This window comes from Micropterus dolomieu, linkage group LG23, assembly GCF_021292245.1.
Source record: "Micropterus dolomieu isolate WLL.071019.BEF.003 ecotype Adirondacks linkage group LG23, ASM2129224v1, whole genome shotgun sequence".
NCBI lineage: Eukaryota > Metazoa > Chordata > Actinopteri > Centrarchiformes > Centrarchidae > Micropterus > Micropterus dolomieu.
This window is the reverse complement of record NC_060172.1, coordinates 6761479-6776568: the sequence shown is the minus strand read 5'-3', so window position 1 is coordinate 6776568 and position 15090 is coordinate 6761479. Positions and strand designations below refer to the sequence as shown.

At 38.7% G+C, this 15090-nt stretch overlaps 1 protein-coding gene across 6 annotated transcripts in view; it reads left to right on the top strand.

Annotated features, from left to right (window-relative positions):
• LOC123962925 (polypeptide N-acetylgalactosaminyltransferase 10) overlaps positions 1–15090 on the top strand; it is a 369356-nt gene that overhangs the window by 53989 nt on the left and 300277 nt on the right. For 5 of the 6 annotated variants that reach the window (XR_006823100.1, XR_006823101.1, XR_006823102.1 and 2 more), the window contains 2 exons: positions 6675–6792; positions 12048–12155. The exons of the other annotated variant lie outside the window; for it this stretch is intronic. The gene's annotated coding sequence lies outside the window, so the exon portion shown is untranslated. The remainder of the gene's footprint in view (positions 1–6674; positions 6793–12047; positions 12156–15090) is intronic. 6 annotated transcript variants of the gene reach the window in all.

Sequence of the window (15090 nt, the reverse complement as noted above, 5' to 3'; positions counted from 1 at the left end):
TAGGAAAGTGGAAGAAAGTCCTCAGTCAGTTGATTGAGAGAGAGAGAGAGAGAGAGAGAGAGAGAGAGAGAGAGAGAGAGAGAGAGAGAGAGAGAGAGAGAGAGAGAGAGAGAGACTGCACAACGGACCATATATTTACCCTCCAGAAAGGTATATGCCTGTTTTGTTGACTTTCAAAAAGCCTTTGATTCCATCTGGCACGCATGCCTTTTCTATAGGCTACTTGAAAGTGGCATTGGAGGAAAAACATATGATTTGATTAAGAACTTGTATACAAAAAGTGAATGTGCCATAAAGATTTGAAACAAACAAACAAAAAGCGTTCGTCTCACAGGGCCGGGGAGTGAGGCAGGGATGCAATCTCAGTCCAATTCTCTTCAATCTATATATCAATGAATTAATCTATATATCAATGAATTAACGAACCAATTAGAGTGTTCCACAGCACCTGGCCTTATACTGAACGACGCAGAGATCAGAGGTCTGCTGTATGCAGATGACTTAGTGTTGCTTTCACCTACTAAAGAAGGTTTGCAGCATCACCTTAAGCTCCTGCAAAGACTAAGATAATGATCTTTCAGAAACAATACAGAAATCAGGTTTCACACAATTTCTATTTAGACACCACTAAATTACAACACACAAAAAACTACACTTACCTTGGCCTCAACATTACATACACAGGAATCCTCAACATGGCTGTGAAAGATCTGAGGGACAAAGCAAGGAGAGCTTTCTATGCAATAAAAAGAAACATTATATACTATATTCCAATTGAAATCTGGATAATTCTATATGGCAGCGAAATTTGGGGGCCAAAACTAAATAATGAATTTGAGAAATGGGACAAAACAATCATAGAATTTTCCATACTGAGTTCTGTAAGAGCATCCTGCAGGTTCAGAGAAAAACACCAAATAACCTGTGCAGAGCAGAGCTCGGCCAATAACCCTCTTACTAAAAATACAGAAAAGATCAATTAAATTTTACAATCCCTTAAAATCAGTTAACCCCCAGACATATCATCACAAAGCCCTAACATACCAGGAGCTGAAACCAGAGAAGAGTCCCCTTAGCCACCTGGTCCTGAGGCTCTCTGCAATAACAAGTCCCCAACAGCCTCAGGACAGCAACACCAGCTCAAGCAGACCAAACCAAATAATCAGCGAGCAGAAAGAAAAATATATTGAATACTGGAAAGAAACGACCAAAACACAAAGTAAATTACAGCGTTATCTGACCCTAAAAAGAGAATTCACACTGGCCACAATCGCCACAGACAGAGCTGGCTACCACAAGAGGAGAGACTCTGCTCCCAGTGTGACAGGGGACAGGTAGAGACAGAGCTGCACTTTATAACCTCATGCCTTAAATATAAAACATTAAGACAAAAACACTTTGCAAAAATTTCCCAAATATACCCCAAATTCGAATTCATATCAAACACACAGAAACTCCCCATGATTACTTTATGCTTTAATTACTTGTTTAATGAAATGTATGGGGTTGATTGTTTTTATGTAGTATGTATGATGCTTTGGCAATATTGTTGTTACACATTCATGCCAATAATGCTAATTTGAATTGAATAGAGAGCGAGAGAAATTTTCAAATTATTATTTTGATTGTTTGATATTTTAGTAATTGTTGTTTTTACATTTGTTACTGATTTTCTTCTTATTTATTTATTTATTTATTATTAATATATTTTTATTTTTAACACACACACACACACACACACACACACACACACACACACACACACACACACACACACACACACACACACTTTAAAAACTTGTTTAATGAAATGTATGGGATTGATTGTTCTTATGTAGTGTATGATGCTTTGGCAATATTGTTGTTATACATTCATGCCAATAAAGCTAAATAGAGTAAGCAGGAAGATAGTATTAATTCCCTTCATTGGGATTTATTGAAGTCATCTTGATGTAACCCATCCGCTGTCACGTAACATACTTATTTCAACCCAAAACACAATCTTTTCCTAAAACTAACAAAGTAGTTTTGGTGCTTAAACCGAACCAAAACCATGATCTTTTCCTAAATCTAAAGGTGTTTCATAAGGACGCTGAAGGGTACCTTGTGCGTCAAATAACACTTTGTCAGGCTTACTCAAAGCGTTTGGTATTTGACACCTTGAGATGAGAACATTTTTTTTTTCCCAGTTTGATGAGGAAGACTTTGACTGGTCTGCCCAGTGCCCTGACAGGAACCCCACCCAACACCATTGGGATGAACTGGAACACTGACAGCAAGCCATGCGTTATAGCCCAACATCAGAGGCCGAACTCACAATGCTCTTGTAACTGAACAACCATGTAGGTCGTTCATCCACACAAACTTATGACTCATGTTTATGTTGTGGTAGCGACCTCTAGTGGCTGTACAAGGCAAGCACATGACAATTGACAACATGACAGTTCTGTATTATAAATAGTCATGTGAAAGAAGACTGATTTGAGACGGATATCTTTTTTTAAGTAGTGTAAGCTATGTTAGCTTACTAGTGTTAGCATTAGCAAAAGCTAGCTAGCTAACTATGTTAATCTTAAAGGCGCTGGCAGCCCCCCGTTGCCCCTAACCCTACGTCCTTGTGACCAATCTGCCAAGCAGCTGGGGTTTACCTCCTCTGTGTCATAACGGTCTCCATGTGTTGATGACATTGCCGTTTTGGGTGGCATGGACAAATGCACTTGTAGGATACGCTCATATGAGTCATATTGATGAGTCAATGAGTCCATTGTTTTGGAATGAAATGGTAAACATCCAGATACGGGTGTAATTGATTGGCCATGTAGTGAACATTGTTATTATTAGCAGATATAGCAGTATTGTCATTGAGAAAATAAATAGGAAATTCGTTCTTTTACCATGAAGCAAAGAAAGCCATCCGTCTATCACACATGGATGTTGTGTAGTGGTTAGACTCAGCAGATAGCATAACCCACAGAGGGTACCATAAACATTGATGTTTTCATCAACCCAAATAGTTTTTACTTACTTATTAGAAATAAGAACATGCACTGTAAAACAAGATGGATGAGTGTTAAATTAAAAAAACAACAGTTTGGTCAGATTGATGCAGATGTGTTTAAAGACATTTAAAAAAGAGTGTGGGAGAGAATTACAGAGAATTTTGTAATCATTGTTAGATTAATTTCATCCTTTTCACCCTTGAAGAAGGAAAACTGCAGGAACCTGGCTGTTATCACCACGGGACTTATATCTGTGCTCACTGCTCATGAGGCGTGGGAAACCCGGAGTGTTTCTCTCTCTGCGGACAGTACAGTAGCCGCCCTGTTTCCTTTAATTGATCTTCCTCAGGGATGACTTTGGCAAGAGCAGACTACCTGCTGGCTGCCTGCCTGCCTCTGACTTCTACCAGATAAAAAGTTCATAACTATGACAGCCTAGTGGACCTGCAAGTGTGTATTTTAATATTTTTGCACTGAAGAGGACCGCATTGCTTTTGGGGTCTCAAATGAGAAAATCCTATTGAGTTTTGAGTGATTTCTATGATCAGTATTATATTAATCGTGCAAAAGTAAGGCATGTGGTGGAGAGAGTTGGGTTCCTCACAAGAAATCAAACATACTGCACCTGCTGCCCCAGTTTTTCTGCCTCAGGTGTGCTGCAGCTACAATCAAGTACAGCAGCAATACAACAGCTAACAAGCCCTGCACTCAGCAGCACAGAGCTTGTCACAGCAGACAGAAGTCACAGTGCTCTGTAGTAGGTTAATTGGTTCTGCACTGTTCAGAGCATCTTCATTATCTGGTGAAAAATACTGCCACCATAAATACATGATCTCTGACTGTCTGCGTCTCTGTGTATTGTCTTATTCTGAATCTTGTTTTTTGCCACTGGGGTTTTTAATTCTGTAGGCTTAAAAAACATGTCTCTGAAGAGTTGTTTGCTCACTCATGGTTGACAGCAGTTGCAGTCAATTTGGATTCACAGCAGTTACAGAGGATTCAGACGGAGACCCAGAATACCAACAAACAACATATATAAATTCATAGAAACCTCAAATCACTTCTGCATCAAAATCCACTTATCCAGTCTCGACCCATATGTTCAGTTTGTTTTAGAGGTGTCCCAGACTAAGAATGTACATGGTCAAATCAGAATTGTCAAGTCTAGCCTACAGTCAAATCTTGTGTGTGAGTGAGAGAGAAGCTGCAGAGCTGCAGTCTCTATTCATTAGTCACTGTAACTTACACATTTACATTTTACACAGTTTGCATTTACAGCTAAACTGAGGCTTATTGTTGACCCTTTTCTCTCTGCTCTGCATTCCTGCATTCATTGGTCTTGTGCGGAGTTGTGCATGCCATGTGCAAGAATTGCATGCACCTCGCTGGCCTTTTCCAAGTACTGTTTAAAAACTATATAATAGTGGGCATCAGTGCGCCCAATTTTGGATTCATTTACATGCTTTAAAAATATTAATTAAATGCTTCTTCTTCTTTACAGCATTATATGCTGATATTTATATCATAATAAGCTGTTCAGGTCCATTTTAGATAATGTTTTTTGTAATATAAGTCAAAAAGGTAAACTAAAGCATCTATAATATGGAAATGTTGACCTTCTGAAAAGATAAAAAGTTCTGAAAAAGGTTTAATTTATGCACTCAATAGTTAATCGGGGTTCCTTTTGCATGAATTAAAGCATCAGTGCTGCGTGACACGGAGGATATCAGCCTGTGGCACTGCTGAGGTGTTATGGAAGGCCAGGTTGCTTTGATAGTGGCCTTCAGCTCGTTTGTATTGTTGGTCTGATGTCTCTCATTTTCCTCTTGACAATTCCCAATTGATTCTTTATGGGGTTCAGGTCAGGCGAGTTGGCTGGCCAATGAAGCACAGTAATACCATGGTCAGCAAACCAGTTACTCGTGGTGTTGGAACTGTGGGCAAGTGCCAAGTTAGGCTGGAAAAGGAAATCAGCATCTCCATAAAGCTTGTCAGCAGATGGAAGCATTCCAGCAGTTCTCTAAAATCTCCTGGTAGATGCTGCATTGACTCTTGACTGGAGAAAACAAAGTGGACCAACACCAGCAGACAACAGCCTACTTAGATTCTGAGCCACTCCACTCATTCTCAAACTCTGGGACCTGGATTTCCAAATCGAATGCAACATTTACTTTTATCTGAAAAGAAGACTTTGGACCACTGAGCAATGGTTCAGGTTTTTTTTCTCCTTAGCCCAGGTAAGACGCTTCTGATGCTGTCTATGGTTCAGGAGTGGCTTGACACTAAGAGTGCAACACGTGTTCATTTCCTGGACCTGTCTGTGCCTGGTGGCTCTTGATGCACTGACTCAAGCCTCATTCCACTCCTCGTGAAGCTTCCCTAAATTCTTGAATTCTTGAATCAGCTTTGCCTGACGATCCTCTCAAGGCTGCGGTCATCTCTGTTCCAGTCACACTTTCCATGCACATGCTTTGATCCAGGGCTCTGTGAACAGCCAGTCCTTTCAGCAATGACCTTCTGTGGTTTACCCTATGAATGTAGAATATATGAAAGTTTTACTTTTTGACTTACGGGAAGAAATTTTTCACAATATTCTAACTTTCTGAAATGCACCTGTATATTAACTCGCTTTGACGCCTCTGTGAAGAGTCGACTGAGATTGGTAGTTGAATCAGGCTCCTTCTGTTGAAGGATCGAATCTTCGACTATTCAGGGTCACCTCTTGTATGTTTCAAACAACCGTTACTTTGCCAATATAGATACACTAGTTTCAGTGGAGCTATCAGGAGGCTGCAGTGCAACACAGAAGACATGAAACATGGTTTTTCAATGGGAAACTACAGTGAACATATGTATCAACTTCATAGAAATATACAGTATTTTGCTGCAGGAGTGATTTTAAAATTGTATGGTGTTGACAGTTTTTTTTGTTGCGATTCCTTCAAAACCAACACTAATGGATGTATAATCATAAATAAATGCCATCATTTTATTTAAGGTGGAATTTGGGATATAGATTTCTTTTTTAACCAACCATTTCAGTAATTGGGAAACATTCATATCTCTCTATCCTATATTTAAACAAAAGATCACAAAATTTCTAATACAAGGGACTGTAAAAAACTAAATGTTTTCATTTTCTCCCAGCCTCGATCACATACCTTCTTCTTCCAAAATAGTATCGACAGGTTGCGATTTGAATAGCAATGATTTATCCAAAATAGACAATTTTCAGTTAAATAATCCATTTTAATTTCACAGTATGGTCGCAGCTTTGATTTAATCCAAACTTCATTTGCACATTTAACCTTGTGAAACAGCTCACAAATCAATTTCTATCATCTGCTTATGTCTCCTTAAATTTCTCTCTTGATTGACAAAATGTTCCTGAGGTAGACATTTTAACATTTCATTTGTTAGGTGGTGATTTCTGATTGTCTCCTTGCTTTCTCTGTCTCCATCTTTCTTCCTTTGCTGCAATAAAGTGATGAGCTAAAGGGTCTTGTAATATGTTGAAGTTGTTTGTGAATAGAAGTGGGGAAATATTTCATTTAAAAAAGTCAAACAACAAGTGGAAAGTGATGCTGTTGCTCTTTATGTAAATGTAATGGTTTTAGGTACAGCTGTTGAAAAACATGTACAAGTAGTGAGTGTTGTATTTTGTGTTTCCTGCAGGTCACCAGTGATGGCAGGTGGACTGTTTGCTGTGGACAGGAAGTGGTTTTGGGAGCTGGGAGGATATGATACGGGTCTGGAGATCTGGGGAGGAGAACAGTATGAGATATCCTTTAAGGTAAAAATGATCAATTCACAGGATTGGGTGGCTGAGTGCAGGGGCAGAGAGCAGAGGTGTGGACCCAAATGCAGACAATGGTGAGGAGGATGCAGTTAAAACCAGGGATTTATTAAGAAACACAAAAACAGGCTTATGTTAGAGCACAAGGCATGAGTCCAAACAAAGCAGAATCCAAAAAGGCAAAGTTATAATCCAAACAGGTAGAGAAATGATCCAAAACACAGATAAATAATCCAAGCAAGGAGAACAGCACGTCTGAACTCTCAACATAGAACGAGGACGTAACAAAGACGTAACAAAACAAGCAAACATTTAAACACCAGGTAACGAGCAGGCGGGTACCAAGACCAGGTGGAGGACATGAGGTAATTAGACAGAACACAGACACACAGGCGGGCAGAGTGATCACAGGAGCAGACAGAACCAGAGCAAAATGCACAAACACAACTGAACATCAAAACGCAAACTAAACACAACAGGAAACAAGCACACAAGAACTGAACCCTGTGAAATAAACGCTCACCAGACAGAGAACACAAACCAACACTTAGCAGACAGAAAACTAAATAATGTAACGTCCTGTCGTCATCATCGATGTGGGCTGCGTCTCCCTGTACTTGACAATGATTTGTTTATTAAACTGTTCAGCGGGTATCTTTGACAAGAATGAATGAATAAAAAATTTGTCACTGTGTTATTATTATGGCATTACTATCTATCCATCTATACTGAAGGCTAGCTCAAATTCGTAATTATACGTCTTCATTGTGCAAACATTGTAACGTCGCCGACAGGAAAGGAGGAGAAGACAGCAAACGATCCTGCTGCACGTCCGTTTCAGGAGAAACCAAAGATGCATGTGTCAGTGCTTCTATAGTGGCCATCTGTTTGAAAAGATGATCTGTCACGGGAGAATTATAATTGTGTCCTTATTTCAATGCATTTCTCCGTACATTTGCTTGTTTCCGGTTTACACGTCAACCGCCAAACTGCCTGTAAATAGTCCGAACCATCCAAAAAATGCTTTCACACCAGAACCGAACCATGGTTCAGTTTGATCCGGACCGAGACTACCTCTTTTCGTCTGACCAAATTTCGTCTGTTTGGTCTGGACTGTGGTCCATGGGAGCTTTCACACCTGCAATTTTGGTTTGGACCAAAATGAAAAGTACGAAAGTCCGGACCAAATGAGGAAGGTGTGAAAGCCCTCTAAGACACAGAACTAAAATGCAAATGAACAAAAGAATAAACAAGGCTACAAAGAAAAAGACAAAACCCCAAACCAAGAAAGATTAAACACAGGAAAAAACATGAAGACGAAACCAAAGTTCTAACCGGGACAGAAGGAAAAAGTGATATCAACCAATGATTAAAAGATCAATGTGTAACATTTAGAAGGATCTATTGACAGAAATGCAATATAATAAATCAACAACTATGTTTTCATTTTATGTGTTTATTATTAACCACTGGCTAATTTAATGCTCATTTATTTTACAAACCAATTAAAATTACAGGTAAAATGTTACTCAACATGTAACCAGCCATGCTGCCACCTTTTTAGCCCTTTGTCATTGTATCATTGCACCTCTTGGAAATTAATGTTCCCAGGCAATGGAATCATCCTTATTTCTTTTGGTTTCAGTCACATAACAAAAGCTTTATGTATGACCTCTGAGGGTGATGATTCCTGTTTAGTTTCCTGTTTTCTACGAACAGTCAGTGTTGTTTTCTTTTAACCACAATCTTTCCTTCATCTTAACAGCTTAGTTTAAATAGACCTAACCAAAGCTTAGCCATAGCAGTAAGAGATCAAATTCATATGAATTATATTTTAACAGTTGTTTGTAACAGTTGCAATGTTGTGATGTCCTGGTAATAGAAGTTTTTAGCAATTCTTCCTCTGCCAGTTGTGATTGTTGGTACAGACAACATCAAGTAAGCTAAAAAAAAAGAATGAGTAACCTTCTTTTCAAGGATTCAAAGTGTTTGTCAGAAGTTTCCCTGCACACTGAAATTCTTACTTTGCTTTCGACATGAAATGCCTACAAAAAATAAAGTAAAGTAAAATGTAGGTATAAATAAAAATACAATAAAAATACGATATGTAAAATAAGCTTCAAATATAAAATTGCATCAAATGTAAAAAAAACAAAAACAAATGTCATTATAAATACACATTGTCATTGTGTAGGCAGATAAATTATAAACAGTTGTGCAACTGATGAATTATATGCATAACTGCAACATATTTTGTTATGTCACGAACTCACTTTAAATACAATATCTTTGGTGTATAAAATAATAACACTGCAGCCTGATAATGTATAATACATCTGCTCAGTGTTGTGGTGGTAGTTTCAACAGTTGAAATCTGATGCTGGACAATAAATCAATACATCAAGATATATAATTCCACCTTAACCCTAAAGTGTAAAGGGTAACCCTGCCCTTGAGTGTTTAAACCCTGAGCAAAATGTGGGGACTACGGACATTTGAAGGTGTGAGTGTGAAACAAATCCTAGGCTTCAACTAACACCGGCCATGACCCAGGACTTAGCCTGGTGTGAAAATCTATCATCTTTTAATACTGTTTTGAAGCTTTTCATCTTACTTCAGTAATTATTGAGCTAATATCCTATACCAAGGTTATTATTTTGGCCAAGATGATCATACTATTACATGGTTAGCTGTGCCCCTTAAGTCTGCTTTATGCCCTCTGATATCCAATTTGGGTTTCCTTTTTTATTAAGATCCCCATTAGCTGATACAGTGCAGACAGCCGGTCTCCTGAGGTGAGAAAATTAACAGGCTAATTCTTAAAACCAAACTGTTGTGCCCACAGACACCCAGGTCCTGCCCGCATGCGAAACGCAATCACTGCATTGGTACAGGCAATCTAAAGCTCCATCCTGATCATACTGGTATGGGAACATCGAGCATTTCCAACTCACACAGTGAAATAATGTCAGTACACACATGCTCACCGAGCACAGAAGCAATATGACCTCACATGCCAAGTGAGAGGATAGTGCAAGGCAACACCAGGATTGGATTTTCAGTTATGCAAACATTTCTCAAAGACAGAGTTGCTCTGGAGGCAGAAATAATTAAACCTCCATGGATGGAGCCAGAAAAGTAGTTATTTTGAGTAAAAGTTAGCTAACTGGCAAAGAAAAACTTTTCTAAAAGCATACATTACATAATAAATTACATGATGTTTTAATATTCATAACAGTAGAATGGAGAATATTGCTGTTGCTACCATCGTAATGCACTGGCTTTGTGATGCATTTTTCCACGACAACACCATCAAACAGTATTGGCTGGCCAAAGAAACTATCTTTATGGTTTATGACATGTGGAATGCTTTGCATCTTGCTTATTACCAACTTTCTGTATTTGCCCTCTGGTCCAGGTGTCAACCCAGGATGAAATCTATATGTAAACCATCTGTTATTTAAAAAATATTGGGTCAGTCCATTCAGATGCATGTAGGAGCCAGAAATAACCTTGAGGCACTCCATTGCCTATACTTAGGTCATTATTATTCATGTATAGTTTAAGCAAACATACGACCAGAGCCACTGAAATACAGTAAACTCTAAACTATAAGCATTTATGTTTTATTTACTCAAAGACACCACTTGAGACAACTCGAGTTTTAGTTGTACTTTTAGTCAATGCTGGATTTTTATCTTGCAGCAATATGTTTTATTTATGCAGTGAGAGTGAATTATGTTGTTTTGTAGTTGAGTTTGAGTATACTCATGTAATCTGAGTTGGTTCTCTGGCAGTGGAACTTCATGTACAACAGACCAGAGAGACTATGGTTGCGCAGTGGTGACAGTGATGTGAAGAAATGCAGACTAGATTGGCTGTTGGTAGCTCACATTATTTTCACAGAAAATGTCATTTTGGCTAAACTGCATAATCAAATTGTGCAGCATTCTTGGATTTGTACATTTTCAGCATTTGTAAGTGTAAGACTTGTGTTCTATGTTTTTTTTTATTGTAAATCTCTGAAAACATGTCATGAATGTAAACAAAACAGTTGTGATACTTTAGCTTTTAGCTAAAGAATAAATGTGTATTTGTCGGGGAAAGATTTGGGATCATCCTCTGGAGACCATGAATACTTACTAAATAATCTACGTCGCCTGGCATAAGGACTGGATCAGCTCCCTTTATGATTCCTAATCCTTGGCAACGTGTTGGGTCCATGTTGGCTAGCTTGTCCATCACAGTTCTGCAGAGGGTAATTTTTGGTCTCACAGGTTTTCTTTTGCATAAGTCCATCTCCGCAAAACCTGACCAGCCATTGCAGTGACATTTGCCTTATTTCACAGATGATGTGTTTTTGAACTTCCAACAGCTCCAGCCTGCCTCAAACCTTTTTACATATTAAAGGACGTCACTCTGCTGAAACAATTTGGAAGCCCTACACCTCTTTCTTCCCATACCTATTTGTTTAAATGTTAAATCCAGCTTTTCATTTCCCCACTCATTTTGCTATTGTTTTAAAAACAAAACCCCTTTCCGTCTCGCCTGCTGTCTCCAAGTCTGTCTTTCTTTCTCATCCTCTTCATTCATTGCCTTTTTATTTTCAACATTGCAAGCCAAGAAAGGGAATCATCACTGTTGTCTTCATTTTAGTTGGTAGGATTAAAATGAGGAGCCACTGCTGAATGTCTCTGCTATGTGAGATAGACAAGGGAAAGGAAGAGAAAAGAGATAAAATTGTTGTAAAGTAAGGTTTGTTTTTACTTAAGACATTGGGGTGCTTAAAACATGTTCAAATTGCAATATTTCAGAGAAACTGAATGCCTTGTTTTCCTAAAAAGCTTTTGCTTTTAGCTGTTTTTGAAGCTGCCACTATCATTCTTTCTCCAGTGCCACCAAAGTTTAAACCTAGATGCTTAGTCTTTCTCCAATCTGACCCTGCTACTTTAGAAGTCAGGTCACCACTATGTCAAAATATGGTCTTCTTTCCTTCCCCTGATATCGTGTCAATTCATTGTTATTGGCTCTCCCTTCCTCCCTCCCTTCACTCCTCTCTCCCCTTAGTCTCCTAGGATTTATAAGCCTGTTAGAAACATTGTACTTCATGTGTCTTTCTTCTTAGCCATCAGTTTCCTGCTTATCTCCTTGAATGTCTCCTTCCTTTAGCTTTCCGCAACTTTCTGTCTTTCTAAATACAAGATAGATCTATCTGATGAAAGAGCTTTTCTGTCATCTATCTCTCTCTGTAGGTGTGGATGTGTGGTGGACGGATGGAGGACATACCTTGCTCCAGGGTAGGACACATCTATAGGAAGTACGTCCCCTACAAGGTCCCTGGTGGAATCAGCTTGGCAAAGGTAATTCTTCAAGCTGTATGCCTCCACGGTTCATGCCAAAAGACAATACAGCAGATTAGTCAGGCTGATACAGGGGTTCAGTGTTAGTACAATGCTGTCACATCACCTCTGTTACATCTGAGTCATGACACAACAATGGATTTATTGAAAGTAAAAGTATTGGTAAGATTGATAGCAAGGCTAATCAAATGATTTCCATCAAACAATGGTAGAAACGTCAAACTGAGTGGACCACACTGCAAAATTTCATTTGAACTCATCGTATCATGTTGCCCAGTGTCAGCGGGGGTTGGCTCCAACCCACCCGTAACCCTGCACGGATAAGCGGGTATAAATATAAAAATTGATGGATGGATGGATGGAATCATGAGATAAAGACAGGCCAAATTAAACTGCTCAGAAGTCTGCATTTGTGGCTACTAAACTAAAGGCTGGTAGTTGGAGGTGGGATGGGGTTCCTTCAGGTTTTAGGTGACTACAGTCTCGATAGTAGAGAAAGGGCTAGGCATAAATTTTTAGACAAACTTATCCCAGTTAAACAAATGAAACATAAAAGGCAAATTTGTGGACCATATGGCCTAAAAATAAATAATAATAATACCCCACGACCCTGTGCGCAGGATAAGCAGTTGAGGATGGGAGGATGGGAGGATGGATGGATGGATGGATAATAATAATAGTAAACTTACTTTCAAAGTCCTGTAAAAGACACTAGCCTATGTTAATTCACTCCAGGCCAAGATCCGTCTGGAGCATTTTTTACTTAATGCTATTTAAAGGCCGTTCTTCAGGGGGACCTCTGCCCGTTTGACAAGTTTGTATGCCACTGTGATATTTTTTCCTTTTGTCCTCCACTTCAAAGCATGCTTCTTTTACAGTCTGAAGATGTGCATATGAAAACATCAACAGCACTGACAGATTGGGATATTTAATCCCAAACACGTTTTCTCTCTCTCTGTTAAATTCCTTGCCTGCACCTCGTCGGTCAGGACTTGTAGCTTGCGGTCTGAGCATTTCATTTTTCTCCCTTTCTCTGCCATCCCGCCTACTGTGTTCTTGGCACATAGCCATTGTTTTTACTGCCAAATGGATAACCACAATCAGATGCAAAACAAGGGGAAATTGCACTCATCTGCAAACCTTTATGGGCGCTTTTGTGCTGTAATATCATTAACACAGTATATTTTGTGAATCGAACATTGAGACAGGACAGATTGCGTTTGCAAACCATTCTTTGTGAATTCACCCCTTAGCCAAAATTTTATAGGAAACCAATAAACAAAATATGAAATGTTGACTATATTTCGATACATATTTTCTGTATATTCTAAAATTAGATCAGCTTTACAGATTTTTGTAAACTAAATTTAGTACAGTATCCCACTTACTTAATAGGCACTTCCGTAAAGTTCCAGGACAAAAAAGCTACTGATTAGATAAACATCCACACTGTTTAATCTCAGTACACTTCTGTTAAAACATAGTAGTTTTCAATCTCACGTTTGACCCTTCATCAGACATCATCAGACTTAGTTTTTTCAGACTTGACAAAGCTCCACCATGACTAATAAATTGATCTTTTGTAAAATCAGTGGGGTTTGATTGAGTCTTTTTTCTAGATAAGTGTATTATGTGCCACTTTTATACAAATATTACATTGGATTCAGTTTTAGAAAATACAGCAATCAATATTAAATTGTAAGTTACTGTTAGTTTGTCCTTCCTTTATATGCATATATAATACTGTTTCTTTTAAGCTGGAGGGCTGACTCATTTTAATATTTTTCATTCATTCTATAGCTTTTAAATTAAACAGACTGAAAAGCTCAGTTACAGCAACAATACAGTATCTCCTATCTCTATAATAGTGCATTTATTTAGTGCTGTATTCCAATATTTGGCATTTTGATTGTTCTCAGGTCTCTAGAAGGCTCAGTAAGGTTTCTTTAAAGACGTCATATTGTGCTTTGGGGGTTTTCCCTCTCCTTTATTGAGTTAAATACCTTTTTTGTGCATGTAATAGGTTTGCCAAATGAAGAATCCCAAAGTCCACCCCAAAGGGAGTTCCCATCTCCCACAGAAAACTCTGCTCTGAACTGCCTGAAAACAGCTCGTTTGTAGTCCAGCCGCTTTCCTTTCATCCTTGTAATGACAAAGCAAAATGAGCATCATAACGCTTGCCAAGCAGCTAGTCCGACACGCCCGCAAAAACACCGGTGGAAAAACAGTGAGCTGCAGCACACCTCTCCTCTCCCTTCCAAACACTAGCTCCCCTCCAGGCAGTCAATGGACATAAAGTTGTTACTGTGATGTAGAGACAGAGCTCAGTTAAAACTTTATGGATGAAAGAGACTTTTGTTACAGATTAATAATACACCACTCTGAAACTCTTGCTCCAGTCCATGTTGCCAAGCTGGTAAGGGGAACATGTACAGCGGAACCAAAGCCGTGTTTACCGGCTTCTCACGACCCACCCTACTCTGCTTCTGACTGGCTAGTAGTCCTTAACTAGGAACTGCGCATGTGCAACTCCCAACAAAGATCTTGTAGAGACAAGATGTATCACTCCATAGGTGAAAAGAGGAGCTGCGGCAATGTGCAGTATGTCAAAAAATAAGGTGTTTTTTGAAAATGACACCTAAAATAAGATTTTGAACGTGAAAATGAGCATAATGACCTCTTTAAACAAACCATAACTGAAGCGAAATCCAATGATGCTCTTGCAAAACTAAAAATGAAATCTGATCAGCTCTTTAACATTTAAATTACAGTAACAAAAATAGTACAACAACGGATTATTTTGTTTAGTACAGTGCTAAAATATGGCTTGATATGAAACTAAATATATTTCAGCTCTGGAAATATTTAGTTAGTAAAGATAGTTGGAAATGCCATCGTTTTCATGCAAATACACACACACACACACACACACACA